General features: G+C 34.6%; 1 protein-coding gene across 1 annotated transcript in view; it reads right to left on the reverse strand.

The window, feature by feature from the left end:
* The window catches only part of LOC106107771 (neurogenic locus Notch protein), a 118,154-nt gene that overhangs the window by 45,850 nt on the left and 53,553 nt on the right, over window positions 1-18,751 (reverse strand). The window lies entirely within an intron of this gene.

The raw sequence follows: 18,751 nt of genomic DNA on the forward strand, positions 1-18,751 counted from the left end.
ATAGCTTTTTAGAAGTTATATAAAATTATGTACATCTTGTTTTTTTCCAAGATTCTTTGTAGAATTTTTTCAAATACCAGTCTAGCAATTCTTGATTTACATAAATTTTATATTATAATATTTCTTATCGTTCAATCTAGGTGCTGGCTAGGAAACCGGAACAAATTTAGTGGTAATAAAATTTCATACTTTAATAGTCATGGAAACAACACTTTTAATGGATTCCGTACTAAAAGTGCTTATTAAACTTTACAAAGCATAATCTCTGCAGATTTTACGTTGGTCCTTCGAGCCGGACACTCCTTGTAAATCTTTTCGATAGGGCCTTGTAGACACGAAACGATAAGCCCCTCACGAACCGTAATTGACATTATAAGAAAAGCATCGGGCTTTTACTGTTTATAACTCTATGATAGCGTCCCAAGTTATAAAATAGATAACGCTGATAACATCTATTCGTGGCTGAAACTGTCTGATAACTGGAAGGTTGTAAATATTACGATGTATAAAATTTTACTTTAGTTATTGATTTACTTTACAGACGGTTACACAGGGTCACACTTATATACTTGTTTTTGCTCGCAACTACGTTCGCGTGGAATTAAAAAAGTAAGTAGCCTATATGTAACAGTGGTAGTGCCCGCTTTAACATCTTAGCACGAATGGGCCGGCACGCCCGGTGTAATACCACGACCACACAGAAGACAGGCGTGAAATGGAAGCAATTCCGTGTTTCGTCTGATGAGTGTGGTGCCGGAGGCCTAATTTAAGTCCCTTTCTCTTTACCACCCTTTTCTTATAAGAGGATGGGAAGGGGAAGTGGATTTGACGATGGAGGAGATGCGTAGGAAGAGGAAATATCCCCCTTATGTGCGTCTCCTCCTCCGTCGGATAAGGGTAGGCGACGCATCTGCAATTGCAGATGTCTATGGGCAGCGGTCGCTTCGCCATTTTGGCGGATTCAGATGGCCGCTTGCTCGTTTGCCATCTTATGTAATAAAAAAAATATATATATGTTTTTCCAGACTATGCTCTACATCTATGCCAAATTTTATCGAGATCACTTCAACAGTTTAGGCGGTAAACTCTAACAAACAGCGATTTAAACTTTCGAATTTAGAATGTTAGTAAGACTATTTTGGTTTAATTATGCGTACTTATTAAAATACTGTATTGTTTTTTTTTTTAAATTATTGTGTACAATATTTTCACTTATGTCTAAAACATATCACCTGTTTCTTCAAAGAGAGAGATAGCAATGTTTTTAAACAAATATTCAGATAATGGAAATCCAGTTATTTACCGCTTAGCCACAGGACAGTCTAATATGAAAGTAGCGTAGCTTAGGTCATCTAGATCATTGGATGCGATGTTTTTGATTGGGCGAGAGAGACGTAAGAGGCGTGGCTTGCTGCGGGAGGGGAGCGGATGCACTTTAACCTCCGCTGTTACAAAATAACAGAAACTATGTTGAGATATATCGTGGAAATATAACGTAATCAAATGATAAGAATGATTCCATATTTGTGTAATAAAACCAATTGAAAAATATGCTAGAGTTTAGAAATCAAATTTTATAAAGAGGAAAGATTCGTATTTTCGTAATATTGAAATAAATCAAAAAGTACTGGCCTGATTTAAAAAAAATCATTCACCATTAAAAAGCTACGTTATCAGTGAGTAATAGGCTATATTTTTAATTATTCCTTAATTTGCCGCAGACGAAATTGTGAGCAACGGCTTGTATTAGATAATCTTAAGTAGTGAAAGGTGTTTGCTAAATGCATCGTCAAAACACGCCCACAAACGCGAGGACAGTCTGAGAGAAGGACAGAAACCAGACCATCTAAATAATACTGTGAATTAATGTAAATACAATATTTAAGCACATACCACTTTTAAACAAGTTTTAAAAATTAATTTTACATTTCATATTGAATATTTTTTATTTATTGCAATAATTATTGCATCATAGTTTGATAATTTCAGTGGTAATCTTTGTCATAAAAAAATAACGTGTTTATAACTTAGCATACCTTTTATGCGATATCCATTAGTGTTGGCTTTTATAGTATACATTTTTGTACAAAAAAAGTCTATCTTTTCATTAAAAAATGAAACAAATTGTATTTTAAGTAAACAATGTGTAAACAGCAGTGTAAACCTACGCGTAGATCAAACGATGATAAGCAATAATAGCCATAAAAATCAATCTTAATGTACCATCTTTATTTATCCATATAAAAATTAGCACATTAAGGTTGTATACAATTTTTTTATCGATTAATTTTATTTGGTGTTAATATTCAAAGATTATCATTTATTGAATTTTCAATTAATAAAAATTCAATAAAATCGTATCTACGATCGATCATACTAATATTATAAATGCGAAAGTTTAGATGGATGGATGTTTGTTAGAGGTTGTACGGATTTCGATAAAATTTGGCATAGACGTAGAGGATATTCTTGAAAAACACATAAGCTACTCTGTTTTTTTTTTTAATTCTACGCGGACGGAGCCGCGGGAGAATGCTAGTATGTGATATTTTAATCAAATCGAAAACTGCGGAAATTTTTTTAAATTAATGGTAACTCTCGCACATCTGGTTTTTTACAAATTACTGGTATGTCTAAGATTTGAATAATTGTGTGAATTATATTAGCAATAAAATTATTACTAACTAGCTGTTACAGTGCGACATCACCCGCATAAAATTATGAAAAAATGATTTTAATGTTTACATGTGTCAAATTATCAATAGCAAATGTCAAAATGACATGAAATCACAGACCACGGCAATCTTGCTTTTTAAATGTCGGCAGCAACTTATGGTCTCTTTCCCACATTAGGGTTTTTATCCAAAATATTTACCCCCTAAGTTTAATTGCGAGAAAATATATAGCCTAAAGCGTAACGTAAGTGTAGGGCTTTTTATTAAGAAAAGAATTATTCTAAAATATGGCAACAAAGTGTGTGTTTACGCTTTATTATAATAGTATAGATTACAGATAACTAAATAGATTCTTGTGTAATTTGAGGCAAGAACAGTTTTAGCATATCGATGCTTATCTTGTTGATTTTTATCTATTTTAATTAGTGTCATTAATATGTACTACTAATTAGATAACAATTTATTAGAAATAGGTAGGTATTTTGTAATTAATTCAAGGATCGCTAATAAAAAAATCCATTGCAGAAACTTCCATTTGTTCCCAGACTAACTGTTGTCAGAGACTTCGTCCGCGCAATATTAACATAAAAAGTAGCCTATAATATGCCCATGTCCAGCTACCCTTCAGTGAAAGACCGGTCGAAATCTGCCTAGCAGTTTCGGAGGTTACCCGGAACAAACGTGGCTTGCGGACTGACAGACAGACATATATTTTTTTAAATTCGATTTTCGTTATTAGCAACGCAAACTATCTAGAATTTTCTTTTGATATTACAAACAGACAATCCAATTTTATTATATGTACAGTAAGTTAAAAGATGTTTCAAATATTTGGCAAAATAAAATCAGATAAGATATTTTTTCATACAACGCCAGTAGTTTACAACAGGAGGGGGGGTTAGGTATCGGCGGGGGTACAAGAGCACGCGTCCGCCCCGCGCCCGTTCCCACGCACGCACACACAGTGTACATCTTACGCACACAAACACGTGGCCGCACACATGCGCTGTCAGCCCGAGGCGCGCGCGCAGCTTGCGCCCACAATGCACAGAGTAACTTCAACTCATTAAAAAAAAAATTAATTTACTTAGATGTAGCTTGCGACTTCTCTGTGAAATTAAAAAATATTGCCTATGTTACTCACAGATAAATTACCTTTTTAACGGTGAAAGAATTTTTAAAATCGGCCTATTAGTAGTGGTTATTTCAATATATACAAAAATCGTTTTTCCTCTTTATAATATTAGTATAGATATAGATAAAGGATCCATTTTATTTATCTACGGCCAACTACACTGCAGTAGAATTACTTAAGTAAAATAAATATAGAGTACATCTAAAAAATTATCTACATCGGTACAAAACATGTACCAATTTTGTATTTATCATTCGTAACTGAATCATTTGTTTGTACTTTAATTGATGTTACATTAAAAAAATAACAAATTGCGAATCGCTCTACACATAGTTGCTCTGTGCACCCGCACGTTAACATCCGCCGATCTCTATTGAACGCCACACGTCTGGCCGCGATTGAAGCCGACATAACATGACATGCTGGTCGGGCACCGGGCAAAGGCAGACCGAATTCTATCCCCAAGGTGAGCCGTTGACATTGCATATTGTATTTACAATGACGGACAACACAATACACTACGCTATTATGATACATCGGACAAGCAGACTTGACTGAAAAAATACGTATATTATTTTATCAATAAATCTTATTAATATAAATGCGAAGGGATGAATCGCATGTCTCAAGGTTAGTTATGAGTGCGGTACACCGGTAGACCTAGAAAGAGATGGATTGCGTGAAAAGTGACATGATCAAAAAGGGATGACTAGATGACGTATGATAGAGTTATGTGGATGACAAAAACCTGTTGTGCCTTTACGGAGGTAGGATAAGGAGGAAGATGACAAATGCGAAAGTTTAGATAAATGTTTGTGAAGAGTTTGTCACCTTTGGCTGAAATTTGAGATAGATGTACAGTAGTCTGGGAGAACACATAAGCTACTTAAAAGCTAGTCTATACTATTATAATAAAGCGTAAACACACTTCTTTGTTGCCTAAGATGTCAGTAATTACAGCTTATTTTTGAATAATTCCTTTTTTAATAAAAAAAAAACCTACAATTACGTCACGCTTTAGGCTATATATTTTCACGCCATTAAACTTAAAGGGTTAATATTTTAGATAAAAACCCTACTGTGGGAAAAAGACCATAAGTTGCTGCCAACATCAAGAAAGCAAGGTTGCCATGGTTTGACATCGTCATGTCATTTTGACATTTGCAATTGATAATTGAACAAATGCGAACAATAAATTTATAATTTCATGCGGATGAAGTCGCAGGGTAACAGCTAGTATTTTAATAAAGGACAGCTCTCATAGTAAGACAATTTTCATTTTGATATAAAGTTGCATATTTAATAAATTGACTATTATTACTGCACTCTAACCCCATTTGCGTTCTTCTATTGTTCATCTTCGTAGAATGTAAGGGTCGGGTTACACGCACGTGCACTCACCCCTGGGTATTGTGTACACAACATTCTATCTTCCGACAATTAGCCTAACATCAACTTTTATCGTCAATGATAATACGTGTGTATTCACACTTTTATGAAACACTAGCTTTCGCCCGCGACTCCGTCCGCGTGGAATTGAAAAAAACAAAATTGAATAGCCTACGTGTTCTTCCAGACTATCTTTTATATCTATGCCAAATTTCATCGAAATCCGTTTAGCCGTTTAGGCTACAAACTCTAACAAACATCCATCCATCCATTCGTCTAAACTTTCACATTGATAATATTAGTAAGAAGTAAGATTAAATGAACAGTCAAATAGTAAAAAACATAAATGCAAAAGTTTTGACAGATGTATGGAATATTTGCCGCTTAACTGCATATTGACTGAACGGTCTGGAATTACTTAGGGTATTCCGGTTTTAAACAAACAGCAGTTTCAAAGAGCATTGCTCAAAAATCATGATAATTTCATCCTGCAGATTTGTTTGTAAATTGCGTTAAAACCACACATTTAAACTGCACCAACTATTAACATAAAAGCAGTGAAGTTGATTAATTTGTCTACTTAGCGGACAAGGATCGCATAGTCTTAAGACTTCTAACTTCGCAGTAGGATCGCAACGTTTTGACGCTTTGATGGTGGCGAGATCTTGATAACGGATAAACATTATTACCCTTTTAGCGCTTGATGTGTTATTTGATAAAACCCCGCTGGCTTTGAATACGAAGTTTGTAAAATAAATGCATTTCAATAACTAATTTATAGAAGAAAAACAAATGAAGGAGTATTTAGGTATTTAATAAAGTTAACGATCAAAAATTAAGTTTTCTATCATATAATCCATATCAAAATTATAAAGAGAAAAGATTTGGATTTTTGCATTGAAATAACTCAAAAACTACTGGGTCGTTTTTTAAAATCTTTCATCATTAGAAAGGTATCTGTTTTTTTATTACTTTTTAATTTCAGGGGTGGGAAGTCTTGAGTAACAGCTAGTGTTATATTTATCTATAGGATATACACTTTATTATTGTAAAAAGTTAACAGTAACACATATAAGGCGTAAAATAAAAACAGCAATCAACTATCGGTCTTCGATCGACATAAATATAGTACGGGGCGTGATGCTGTCATTGCGCGAGCGCGATGAATATGTAACAATAGTGAGCGTCTCCTCTTTAATTGCTCACCAACGCCGGGCGTTCGGGATTCAATTCTACCAACCTTATATAGCCAAAGGCACATGTTAGTAATTACTGAGCGTGTACGTTGCGCGTTCAGTACGACGTCCATCGAGATATTGGCTTGACAAACGTGCAATGTATGCGCAAGAGACGTCGGCTCTCGGCTCGCAACATAAATCTAAACGGCCAGCAACCCTTTATTATAGCGAGACATGATTGGCCCCAGGCGGTGTACGAAACGAAGGCACGCTTAGCAACCGTCGTATCTCTGTTCAGAGCTGCGTTTGAAATATTTTACTACGTGAAATTATTGTGTTTTAAATAGATAGCCTGAATGGTATCTGTAAATCAAGTTTTCACTGTTCAAAAATATTAGAAATTCCATAACGTATATAGAATTATGAATGTAATCTGTCAGGTAATCATACATTAAAAGATATAGTATTATATAGTACCCAAAAGATCCTCAATTCAGTCTCGTAAAGCAGGCGGAGTGGCGACCCGCTGCGCATACGAATCGCGCGGGAAACCCGCGAATTGACGCGATCACCAATTGTCACAATTTTTTACACACGTAAATTCCACGTGTAGTATGGGAACGAATGTATGTACGAAGTCCGTTTTGAAAGGTTACTAGCATTGATAATACCATACTGACATAGGTCCCTATTCGATTGATATATTATAGACTGGCAAATTAAATTGTCCCAGTAGAATTAAGGGATAATTAAGGGATTTTTATAACATAAGGTAGCAAACGCCAAAATGGCGAAGCGACCGCTGCCCATAGACATCCGCAATTGCAGATGCGTTGCTTACCCTTATCCGACAAAGGAAGAGATGCAAATAAAGAGGATATTTCATCTTCCTATGTATCTCATAAGAAAAGGGTGGTAAAGAGAAAGAGACTTAAATTAGGACTATGCACGTCGCTTGAAGACTTTAAAGGTAGCTGAACCTCCCCCCCCCTCCCCTGATCTACCCTAAACCATTGGCTGACTACGCCCTAACAACATCGACAAAGTGCTACTTAGATCCTTATAAGACTATAGCTGTCCTGATCTGAGTACAACGCCTCTGTTACCGGGTTAAATAATTTTATCGAATCAGTTAATTCTAGAGTTGTCATTTAAATGGCGCGCTTGTCAATTATTAAAATGCCTTGTTCTAGAAGAGAATAGAATGTTACTAAAACCGACATCCGGATATGAGTTGAATATCTTACTAATATTAATAACGCAGAAATTTAGGTGGATGTTTGTTATAGTTTGTAGTCTAAACTGCTGAACGAATATCGATGAAATTTGGCACAGATGTAGAATATAGTCTAGAAAAACACATAGACTACTTACTTTTGTATTTTTAAACTCCACGCAGACGTAGTCGCGGGCGAAAGCTAGGATATTCAGGGATATCTGATATTGAATCAACAATAGCATAAGCACGACGGGGTCGAGCCCTCGGTGCTACGAAACAACTGATACGACTGCTCTCAAAACCATAACACACGAACACGATTTATGTCGCCGTTCCACGAAACTTTATACAAGTTCAGCCATGTTGTGTTTATCATTGGTATTCGAAGCAATTTGTCTGTACTAATATATGACAGAGGAGAGAGACTATTTGTATGTATTGAAATCTAAAATTACTGGGCTATTTTCAAAAATTCCTTCACCATTAGAAAGGTAATTTATCTGTAACATAACCTTTATTATTTTTTTAAGGGGTCGAAGTCGCGACCAACAATTACTTTTAAATAATTTGAAATTCATATATGTAGTTAATTCTATTTAGATACGTTTAATCGTTTTGGAGTTACTAACTTACAAACATCCATACATCTTTGGCAATTACAATTTTATAATTTCATAGAAGAATTGTGGAACGATCATTATTCTACAGACTCAAGAAAAGAAAGTATATTTAAAATTAATTTGCAAAGACAGTCATTTGAAGAAAAATTCTCACGACTAAAAGTCGATAACATAAGAGTTTCTATTAATTATTTATTCCGTTATATAAAAATATTTCCTTTATTACCAATCTTCACACGTATTAAACATTGTTGGATTCAAACAATATTTGTATAGAAATTACAGTAAATATTTATAATAGTAACCATTGTATTAATACAAAGAGACAAAAGGGACAGACTGGGTTTATGGTTAGATTACACACATCAAGTATTTGCAGACCATAAGTGGAGATCCATTTATAAGGCAATGAATGTATACGATGTAGTTTCTTTACAAGTTATATCTTTACATGTCCTGTATGGACATATTTATGACATTTGAATCATAGTAAAAAGATTTAATTATTCACTTTTTATAGAGTTTTAATGTATATTAAGCCTTGAATAATAAAGGATTTAATATTATTGTCATCCGAATTAAAGTACGTTAGAAAATTTTAACAGTGGTAGAGCCCGCTTTAACATCTTCGCACGAATGGGTCGGCTCGCCCCCAGCAATACCACGACCATACAGAAGACAGGCGTGAAGCGGGAGCAATTCCCCGTTTCGTCTGATGAGTGTGCCGGAGGCCCAGCTTTAGCCCCTTTTCCTTTCCATCCTTTTTCTCATAAGAATAGGATGGAAAGGGAACGTGGATTTGACGGTGGAGAAGACGCATAGGAAGAGAAAATATTATCTTTATGTGCGTCTCCTCCTCCGTCGATTAAGGGTAGGCAACGCATCTGCAATTGCAGATGTCTATGGGCAGCGTTCGCTTCGCCATTTTGACGGTTTTAGGTGGTCGCTTGCTCGTTTACCACCTTATATTATAAAAAAAATCGTAAAATTATTTAAGACCGTTTCACATGTAAAAGCGGAAACTTTCCCTACCCTTTATATACCTTGAATATAGTTAAAAATCTATTTAATTTACAATTTATGTAGCTTTACATGTAACTTAATCTTACCTGATCATATCTGAATTACATTACTTTTATTTCACAATTACTTACATAAAATTTCCGTAACAATAAATTTAGTGTTAGCGATCAAAGCCATTTGAACCATAACAGCATTGCCTTGTGGGAAACGTACCGGCATTCGGCTGAAGCCCTAAGGGCCGCATTCCCTAGATTGGCCGCCTCAGGCGCTCCCGACATCAAAACCACCGGTTCACAAACATGTCCTTTTGTGAAATGTGAAAACTCTTGCAAACGTCGTTTGCGTTACGCTTTCGATTCACACAGCTTTAAAATTACGCGAATTTAAAACATCTTGTATGCTATGTGGATCACTAAATAGTAACTTAAAAGTTTCTAGTGATGTGAAACAATAAATGCTTTCACACGATAAAAGATAGCAACGAAAGGTTATATTATATTCGACTATCGATACTTCTATTTTCCATCAAAACACAATAAGTTGTTATTAGAATGTTACAGAATTTAATCATTAGGTAATATAAGCATTTTAAAAGCATTTTCTTACTAATCCTACCATTTCAATTAATATGAAATTAATTAAATCTGAATTAAGGGTCATATACGAAGTCAGATCATCTTTTAATGTGGCCAATATAACAGGAAATAAAAACTAGTGAATCAATAGAAAGTCAAAGGAAATGAAATCTAATCAAAACTGTATCCGTTATCCAAACAAGCTCAGACAAAAACTTGTTTATACGATAATACACGCGCAAGACATTTAATATCTTAAAAACGCATAAATAATATCAAAATTATTTAAAAAAAAAAACATCTAGATAAAAAATGATAAATAAAATCTATTTAGTAAAGATCGCTATCGAAATCTTTGAATAAATTGTTCTTTTCCATTCCATTAATATTTGTGTTGAATTAAATATGCATTAAAAGTATCGATAAATAACACACAACCCTAGACTCTAAAACAGGAGTCTTCCTGAATAATCTACCTTCAGAGATGTTGTCTCAATATATATAACGTTAAATCAATGAAACCCTATAGGAATTGAATTGAATATTCATCAGTAAAAAGAATGTAGCAAGTATAATGAGATTCAAAGTTTATGGCAGCTCGAGATTCGCTGCGAGCGAATTACTGTCGCGGCTCTTAAGTGTCAATTTCGGAACTGCACTTAACGAAAACATACTCGTCAATATTCAAAATGATGTTGGGTACGTTATAAAGTTTGAACGGAACTGTATTCTTTATAGATAATCTCTTCCATAGAGTTCAGCCACAAACTCGTTCTTTGGCCCATTTGTACTACTCGAATGACTAGCAATTAAATTCTTTGTCTTATCAATGTATATTTTATACGCATCTGTGTTTATCGAATAACGGTTTACAACATTCTATTTAAATGTAATTATTTATATGAAAAATTAATTAAACAAGTGAACAATTGCTTTAAATCGACCGGTATTTTTTTATTCTAAAGTAAACTCTTTCGTTAGTATATTCGACAGATTTCAAATTTGCCGACAATGTATTGGTACAATAAACTACAAAACTACAAGTCGTTAATAATTGATCAGTTAAAATGTGACTTACAAATCATATTCGACTAGTTATGGTCACTCGTGATGTAACGACTATGCAAATTGTCTGCGCGGGCGCAACTCGTAGGGTCGTCGACCGCGCTCACTCGTAGCCCTCGATGCGAGAATCGATTTGTACCGCGCACATCATAGCGACAATATCGATATCACTCCGATATCGATGTTTTCTCGATTGCATCGGAACATGATTTATCTGTTGATGTGCGTTTGTTTTATTTGTCTATACTATTATAATAAAGCGTAAACACACACTTCTTTGTCGCCTAAGATGTCAGCAATTACAGCATATTTTCGAATAATTCATTTTTTAATAAAAAGCCCTACACTTACGTCACGCTTTAGGCTATATATTTCCACGCCATTAATTTTAGGGAGTAAATATTTTGGATAAAAACCCTAATGTGGGAAAGAGACCATAAGTTGCTGCCAACATCAAGGAAGCAAGATTGCCAAGTTTTGTCATGACATTTGCTATTGACAATTTGACACATGTAAACAATAAAATAATGTTTTTTAATTTCATGCGGATGAAGCCGCACGCGAACAGCTAGTTAAAGTATTAAACATCTGATAAATAACGTTGAAAACAAGTAAATAAATACAGTAATCTGAATAGAATTTCTTGTATCTTGATTAAAGCCTACGTAATATAAAACATAGGCGTGTCAAAGATTACCGCTACTTTAATTTAAATCAGTGACAAAAACTAGATATTTAGACCGGAAAGTTATAATGATAACAATGATTTACAACTTAAAAAAAAGATTGGTTCGTCAGTATTAAAATTAACTTACCTACAATTCTAAGTCGTGGAACGTTTACGCTATATTTTGAGAACCAAATAGGTCATTAGGACAGCATCAGCATTGGCTACAAGTGTAGATTTAACTCACCGTGTACATTATAGCCTGAGTACAGCCAACTAATGCAATACAACACAATTGTTACGTGCAATGCAATAAATAGGCGCTTGGCCCGTCGCTAGGGAGCCTAGGAAGATAGATTTTAATCGATAAATTGTGTACATCTTAAAACGTGTACAAAAATTATACCTAACTATCTATGAATGCTATGTCGTAGGGGATTTGGGCATACCGCTGAGGACATACTATTCCACAACATGGATGGGCTTCTTAGCCTCTATATAGTTACTAGTTTTCGCTTGCGGCTCCGTCCGAGTAGAATAAAAAATAAATAAAAAGAACTAGCGTATGTTCTTCCAGATTATCTAAATCTATGTCGAATTTCGTAAAGATTGATTCAGCAGATTAAGTAACAAACTCTATCAAACATCCATCTAGAATTTCGCATTTATATTAGTAACAAAACTGTAATTAAAAACATAAGTTTACAACGTCAATAATACGATACATCACAGACCTTTTAACACATAAATATAAACGTTACAATTAGTCTCTCATCCATACAAATTAAAAGTTATGAAAATAATCCGGCCATAAAGTTGAGGCCAATAAAAGGCAACGCTCCCAAACAATCGCCTCGAGGGCCAATTTGTAGGGTTTTTTTACCAATAAAAACTGTTAATGGATCTACGTTAATAAAAGGGATTAACAAAAAAGTATTCTTTCAGACACGCCGCGATAATGGAATCTTGCTTGGTGACAAAGAAGTTCGTTTCAATTGTTTATGAAACTATTGTGCTGGAATTTTCGAAAGTGTTAAGAATGAATGTGGATGGCTACAAAGGAAGAGGAACACCGAAGAAAGTATGGATGGATTGTGTGAAAGAGGATATGCTTAAGAAAGGAGTGGATTCAGATATGACGGCTGACAGAGATGTATGGAAGAGCAGCAAATACTGTGCCGACCCTCCATAAGGGATAAGGGAAAGTTGATGATGATGATGTTCTGGAATTTTCGCATCATAGAGCCGAAGGAAATATTTCTTCATGAAAATTTTGCCTTTCATTTTCCTGTTCTTATTTGTCATCAATAGTATTGACTTGCAAATATTTCCTTATTTTTGGAAACTTCGATTTAGCATAAGTTATTTAAGTCAAATTTAAAAAGCCCACGTTAAACGATACTTATATGTATTTAACGCAATATTCTCTAAAAATTCATGTATTTAGCTGTAGGACTACGCTTACAATTGTTACCGTAACCGAAATCTTTTCCATGTTTGAAACAAAACAGTGTAACAAAGTAACACGAACCCATTTCTATGCTAACAAGGACTGACCCAATGTATTTTTAGATTTAGTATAAAAAAGGTGTTTGAAATTATCGTAATATTGATTACGTAGATAATGATTCGTTTGTATAAAGATTAAGGAGTTTCAAATGTCAAGGCTATTCGTAGATAAACATCGGAAATGTTTGATAAAGATAAGATAAGTTTTATCGTTACGATAAAAGATTAATAATGTTATCTGATAATCTAGTTGATTACACCTGGAAGTATCGTCTGAATTAAAATGAGATGTTACTTTAGAAATTTTATTACAAAAACTAACAGCTAGTGCGGCTTCACACGCATGAAATTATGAAAATTTTAGTGTCAAATTCTCAATTGTAAATGTCAAATTGACATGACATGACAAACCTTAGCAATCTTGCTTCCTTGATGTTGGCAGCAACTTATGGTCTCTTTCCCACATTAGGGTTTTTATCCAAAATATTTACCCCCTAAGTTTTAATGTCGTCAAAATACATAGCCTAAGCGTGACGTAAGTGTAAGGCTTTTTATTAAAAAAAAGTATTATACAAAAATATGCTGTAATTGCTGACATCTTAGGCAACAAAGAAGTGTGTGTTTACGCTTTATTATAATAGTATAGAAGTATAGATAACATACACCGGTATAGGCAGATGGATGGATGGCGTGAATGCGACATCAAGAAAAGCTGACGAAAAGCCGACCCTACGGGAGGAGGATAAGGAGGAAGATGATGATGAAAATACAGAGGTACAACAAAAGAAAGTAACCAACTGACCTTTTCAATGCATCATATTAGTTAACCTCTCTAGTTTTTACATGGACAAACAGACGTCACAGTAAATTAATAAAACTCCCAAAATCAACAGTGTTTCGATAGTTTTACCCAATAAAGTTAACCAAGTGAATGTTGAAAGAAAAACAAGGGACAAATTATACATCAAAATGTGTTGATAAAATCGAATAGTTGGGATAATTGAGGTAACCGAACAAATGGGAGGCATTAGCGGGGAAGATATTTCGGCTCGCCACTCCGACACTGGCGTTTTATTAATTACATACATTTCACACAACTGAGGGTACAACTGAAGGAGGCTAATCGGTCGATGGCACCGATTAGCATGGCAACACTTCGAGCTACTCTTACATATAATGCAATTTATGATATGACATGTTACAGAAGATATACAAAAGAAACTACAGATTATTATTTTTAAAGGACAAACGAAAGATCTACCTGAATTCGCCGTAAGAGCGAAACGATTAATAATTCGTAATTTAAGATGCGTTGACTATTAAGGGTAAACGACGGAAGAAACGCACATATAGAGGACATTTCTCCTTGTCAAATCATTAGAAGAATATGATGGGAAGGAAAACGACATTAAAATTATGCCTCCAGTATGCACACCTATACTATCATATAAGAGCGATCCAAGAAATAGCACATATGCCAGAGTAAACGTTAGTGACCAAAAACAACCACAAGAATCCATGTTTAATGTAACAGAGACCAACAAACAAGCTTCTATCAAACGCCGCAGTCACCACTTGAGTTTTATTAACATTCGAGCTAGTTTTAAGTGGAGCGTTATCAGGAATATGTAATTTAGGAACATTCCCTCAAATTAGGAGAGGAGTATAATGCTCTATCTCCTTATCTCTAGAACATAGTGTCGGCGGAGACGCTAATGACGAATTAAGTAGCGGGTAATAAATTGTTAGAAATAGATAAACGAAATAGAAGTCACCTCGTAATTTAGGGCTTGAAAGCTTTTAGAAGTTATATTATTTTATTATCTATCAATGAAGATTTACGTTAAGTAATTAATATTACAGAAATACTAGAATCTGTATAAAAAAGAAAGAAAAACTAACAGTACTAACTTCAAATCTAGTTGTAAATATCTGTAACATTTATAATTTTTTTTTTCTTATGATTTTTTAGTTGTAATTTATAATATCTTACTAATAATATAAATGCGTAAGTTTAGGTGGATGGATGGATGTTTGTTAGAGTTTGTAGCCTAAACGGCTGAACGGATCTCGATGAAATGTAGTACAGATGTAGACGATAATCTGGAAGAACACATAGGCTACTCACTTTTGTTATTTTTAATTCCACGCGGACAGAGTCGCGGGCGAAAACTAGTGATACATAAACTGTGTTAAGGGAAAATAAAGCTATCTTTTTAGTACTAGAATCGTTTACTTCTAGCAATTTTATGTATGCCGTGCACATAACCAAAGCGAATAAACTAAAATAAAGGTCGATGCAAATTTAGTACAAGAAAACTCTATTGTAAAATAACTAACGTTAACAAACAACAATATTGATATTAAAAGAGAATCATTTAAAAATCTAAACTCTCAACAAATGCTTGATGTCAAATCGACCATCAGAGCAACGGACTCGACTGAACTTGGCTAAAAAAACCATGAAGAATTACTCTCAAAGTAAATATTCATCGGAATCGATTCGAGTCTTCATCTCCGAGTGTTTACTTAGTAACAGTCCGCTTTGAATAAATCGATTTACAATGGCGAGGGTAACAACAAAGGAATATACTCTGTATTATTTGTACAGTTAAGCTCTCAATCGTGTCGTTTGCTCATAGAACGTAGAATTGAACAAGGTAAACTAAATTTTATCACTATCGTAATAAAGTTTAAAGTTGTATGTTGTATCAATGATAGTATCATTGTAGATTTGAGAGCGTTAGGACAAAAAAACTGATGGCGCGAAAGCTATTCTAACAGGAAGTTGTACAATTTGAATCCTGTTGTCTTTGGAACGTCTCTAACGAATAAAGTAACATTTCTTGTTTCCCTAGAGATGTAACTCTTTACTTCCAATTCAAAATACCGAGGGAAATAATGATGTCAACATTAATTCCATTTGAAATGCAAAACAAGTTGTCAAGCATGTTCATTAAAAATTCAGTACAAACTTGATTTTTCCTTCATAAATATTTAAAAATAAACAGAAAAGCATTAGTGAGATTTTATATGTGTTCTTGTGTTTTAGAAATGCATAGTTTGAATAAAATATAAATAAAAAAGCGAGAAAATCGAAAACATTATTTTAGGAATTCCAAAATGCATTATGTATTCTATCTCTACTTTTAGTTTACGTGTAATTCTTATAAAACAGATTTTTTAATGGTAAAAACCACTATTGGATATAGATAATATTATAAATATCATAATAACTAATAATGGCGGCAAGATTTGTATTTTTGTATGTATTGAAATAACTCAAAAACTACTGGACATATTTCAAAAATTCTTGGACCATTAAAAAGCTATGTTATCAGTGAGTAACATAGGCTACATAATGTCTTTTTACTGTACTTTGCTTACATCACGCAGGCGTTGTCGCAAGCAACAGCTTGTACAGTACAGTATAAATGTATATTTTAAACAAAAATCAGATAGAAATTGATAAATGTAACATTTTGAACGTAAAAGGCAATTTCCCTTTCGTTAAACGAGTATATCGGTACATTTGGGCCGGCACACAATGACCCCTGGCCATCGATCAAGGCTGGGCGGGCCGTGTGCATGTAAGGCATTATCCGTAATAACAGGTTGAAAGCGGTCATCATCGAACACGAGGGCATACGTGAAATATTACAATGAACGATTCAAACTAAATTTTACAAATTCAAATGTTTTACGATACATCATTTCATCACGTAAAGAAGACAATGATGGAATCTATAAGCGGGACTTTGACTAAACTATCGCCAAACTATTGTGCGATTGTCGATTGTTTCGCAGCCAATTCAACTGTTTAGTTGCACAACTAAAAACCTAGCAGTGTACACACTAAAAGTTTAGATGAATGGATGGATGATTGTTAGAGTTTGTAGCCTAAACGGCTGAACGGGTTTCGATGAAATTTGGCACAGATAGAGAAGATAGTCTGGAAGTACACATAGGCTATTCACTTTTGTTTTTTTCCACGCAGACGGAATCGCGGGCGAAAGCTGGTACACTATAACTGAATAGTATCATAGTACCCTTACGTCATAAAGCGATCGTTCTCACAAGCGATATGATTCATTGCGCAAGCATCGTACTTGAAGTCCCAATTAGTGATATTAAGGCTGAAACGCATCCATAGAGTAGAGCCATGTCTCCAGTACGCTCTCACTTATGTCGTTTGTTGTGTTCAACACTTACTAGACGTTTTTACAACGCTAATTGATAGCTCTTTTCACAGTTACGTTAATTTTCCTCCGCGTTTTCTAATGAAGTAACTTCTTCAAAATAGAGTCAAAAGGTATATATTTTCTATCACACACACATTTTGTTGAATTCATCATAAATTGAGAAACTTATACATCAAAGCAAGCTTAATCTTACTACTATTATAAATGCGAATGTATAGATGGATGGATGGATGGATGTTTGTTAGAGTTTACAGCCTAAACGGTTATACGGATCTCGATGAAATTTGGCACAAGTTTAGAGCATAGTCTGTCTGAGTCACTTTTTTATTAATCCCATGCGGACGGAGTTGCGGCCGAAAGCTATTGATAATTAAATCTACGGAAACATTGCAATATTAATTTCATGTAAATCTCGACGATTAGTGACAAAGTAAATATGTAAAGATAACGAGTTCGCATTAAAAGGCATGTTTATACAAGCTATGCAAATCTACGCCCACGCACCGATGCTTGTAAAATAGCGTTGATACTATTTTGACAACAATGTACGTTATACTGATAGTTGTTTTTTGTCATCTAATAAACTGAGCCCTTAGTTCTTGTACCAGCTAATTGGAAGTTAAAGTCGAGAGATCGTCGCAGTTTATTGCAGCGAATCGCAGTACTAAATCAACCTGAGTAATCACCCATGGACGAAAATAGATTGCAAACATGGTGAGTGCTCGTTGAAATTCTACTGAAAGCCATCATTGAAAACATCAGTTTAATTGGCTTGTTAATTTCGATGGATTACGATAAAATTCGGGACGATATAATGAAGCGGTAAAAGTAGGGAAAGACAAAGTTACTTTACACAAAAAAGGCATTTAGTAACAAAATAAACAACCAATATTAGCTATTAACTTTTTATGAGTGGTACGTCGGTCGCCACCAAAATTGTCATTCACGGATTTATAAAGATCGTGCGTAAATAAACGACGCTAAGTAAACAGTGTAAGGCGTTTTTTCACGGTCCGTAGATCGTAATCCAAATTTTAAATTGCTTCGGTTTTTTGTCGCGGGCGACGGCGCGACCGCGACGCTCGATCTAGCCGTAAGTAACAAAGTGCATGGAACACCGAAACGAGATGAAAAGACAATATTGTAGTTTGGTCATAGGCTTTTTTGTTAACCTTAGATAACAGCAGGATAGCAACGTCAGGTCATCGACCTAAGAACCCGTCGCGCCGCTCTCGAGTATTTCACGCCGGAACTAGATGACCGACAAAGAAACGCGAAGGAAATAATATACCACGAGAATTCGTGGCAAGAGATTATTTATACGTTGATGATAACGTGTCGAAACAGTCTGCCCACATTCAGGTTTGATTTCTATTAATGACAAACTAACGGAGCATGGAAATAAGACCATAAGTCTACTAACAATGACATAAAACGTAGATATGTATCATTAAACATTTGATACTACACGAACTGATTATTTAATTAACTAAT

The sequence above is a fragment of the Papilio polytes genome, unplaced genomic scaffold (assembly GCF_000836215.1).
Source record: "Papilio polytes unplaced genomic scaffold, Ppol_1.0 DF821845.1, whole genome shotgun sequence".
NCBI lineage: Eukaryota > Metazoa > Arthropoda > Insecta > Lepidoptera > Papilionidae > Papilio > Papilio polytes.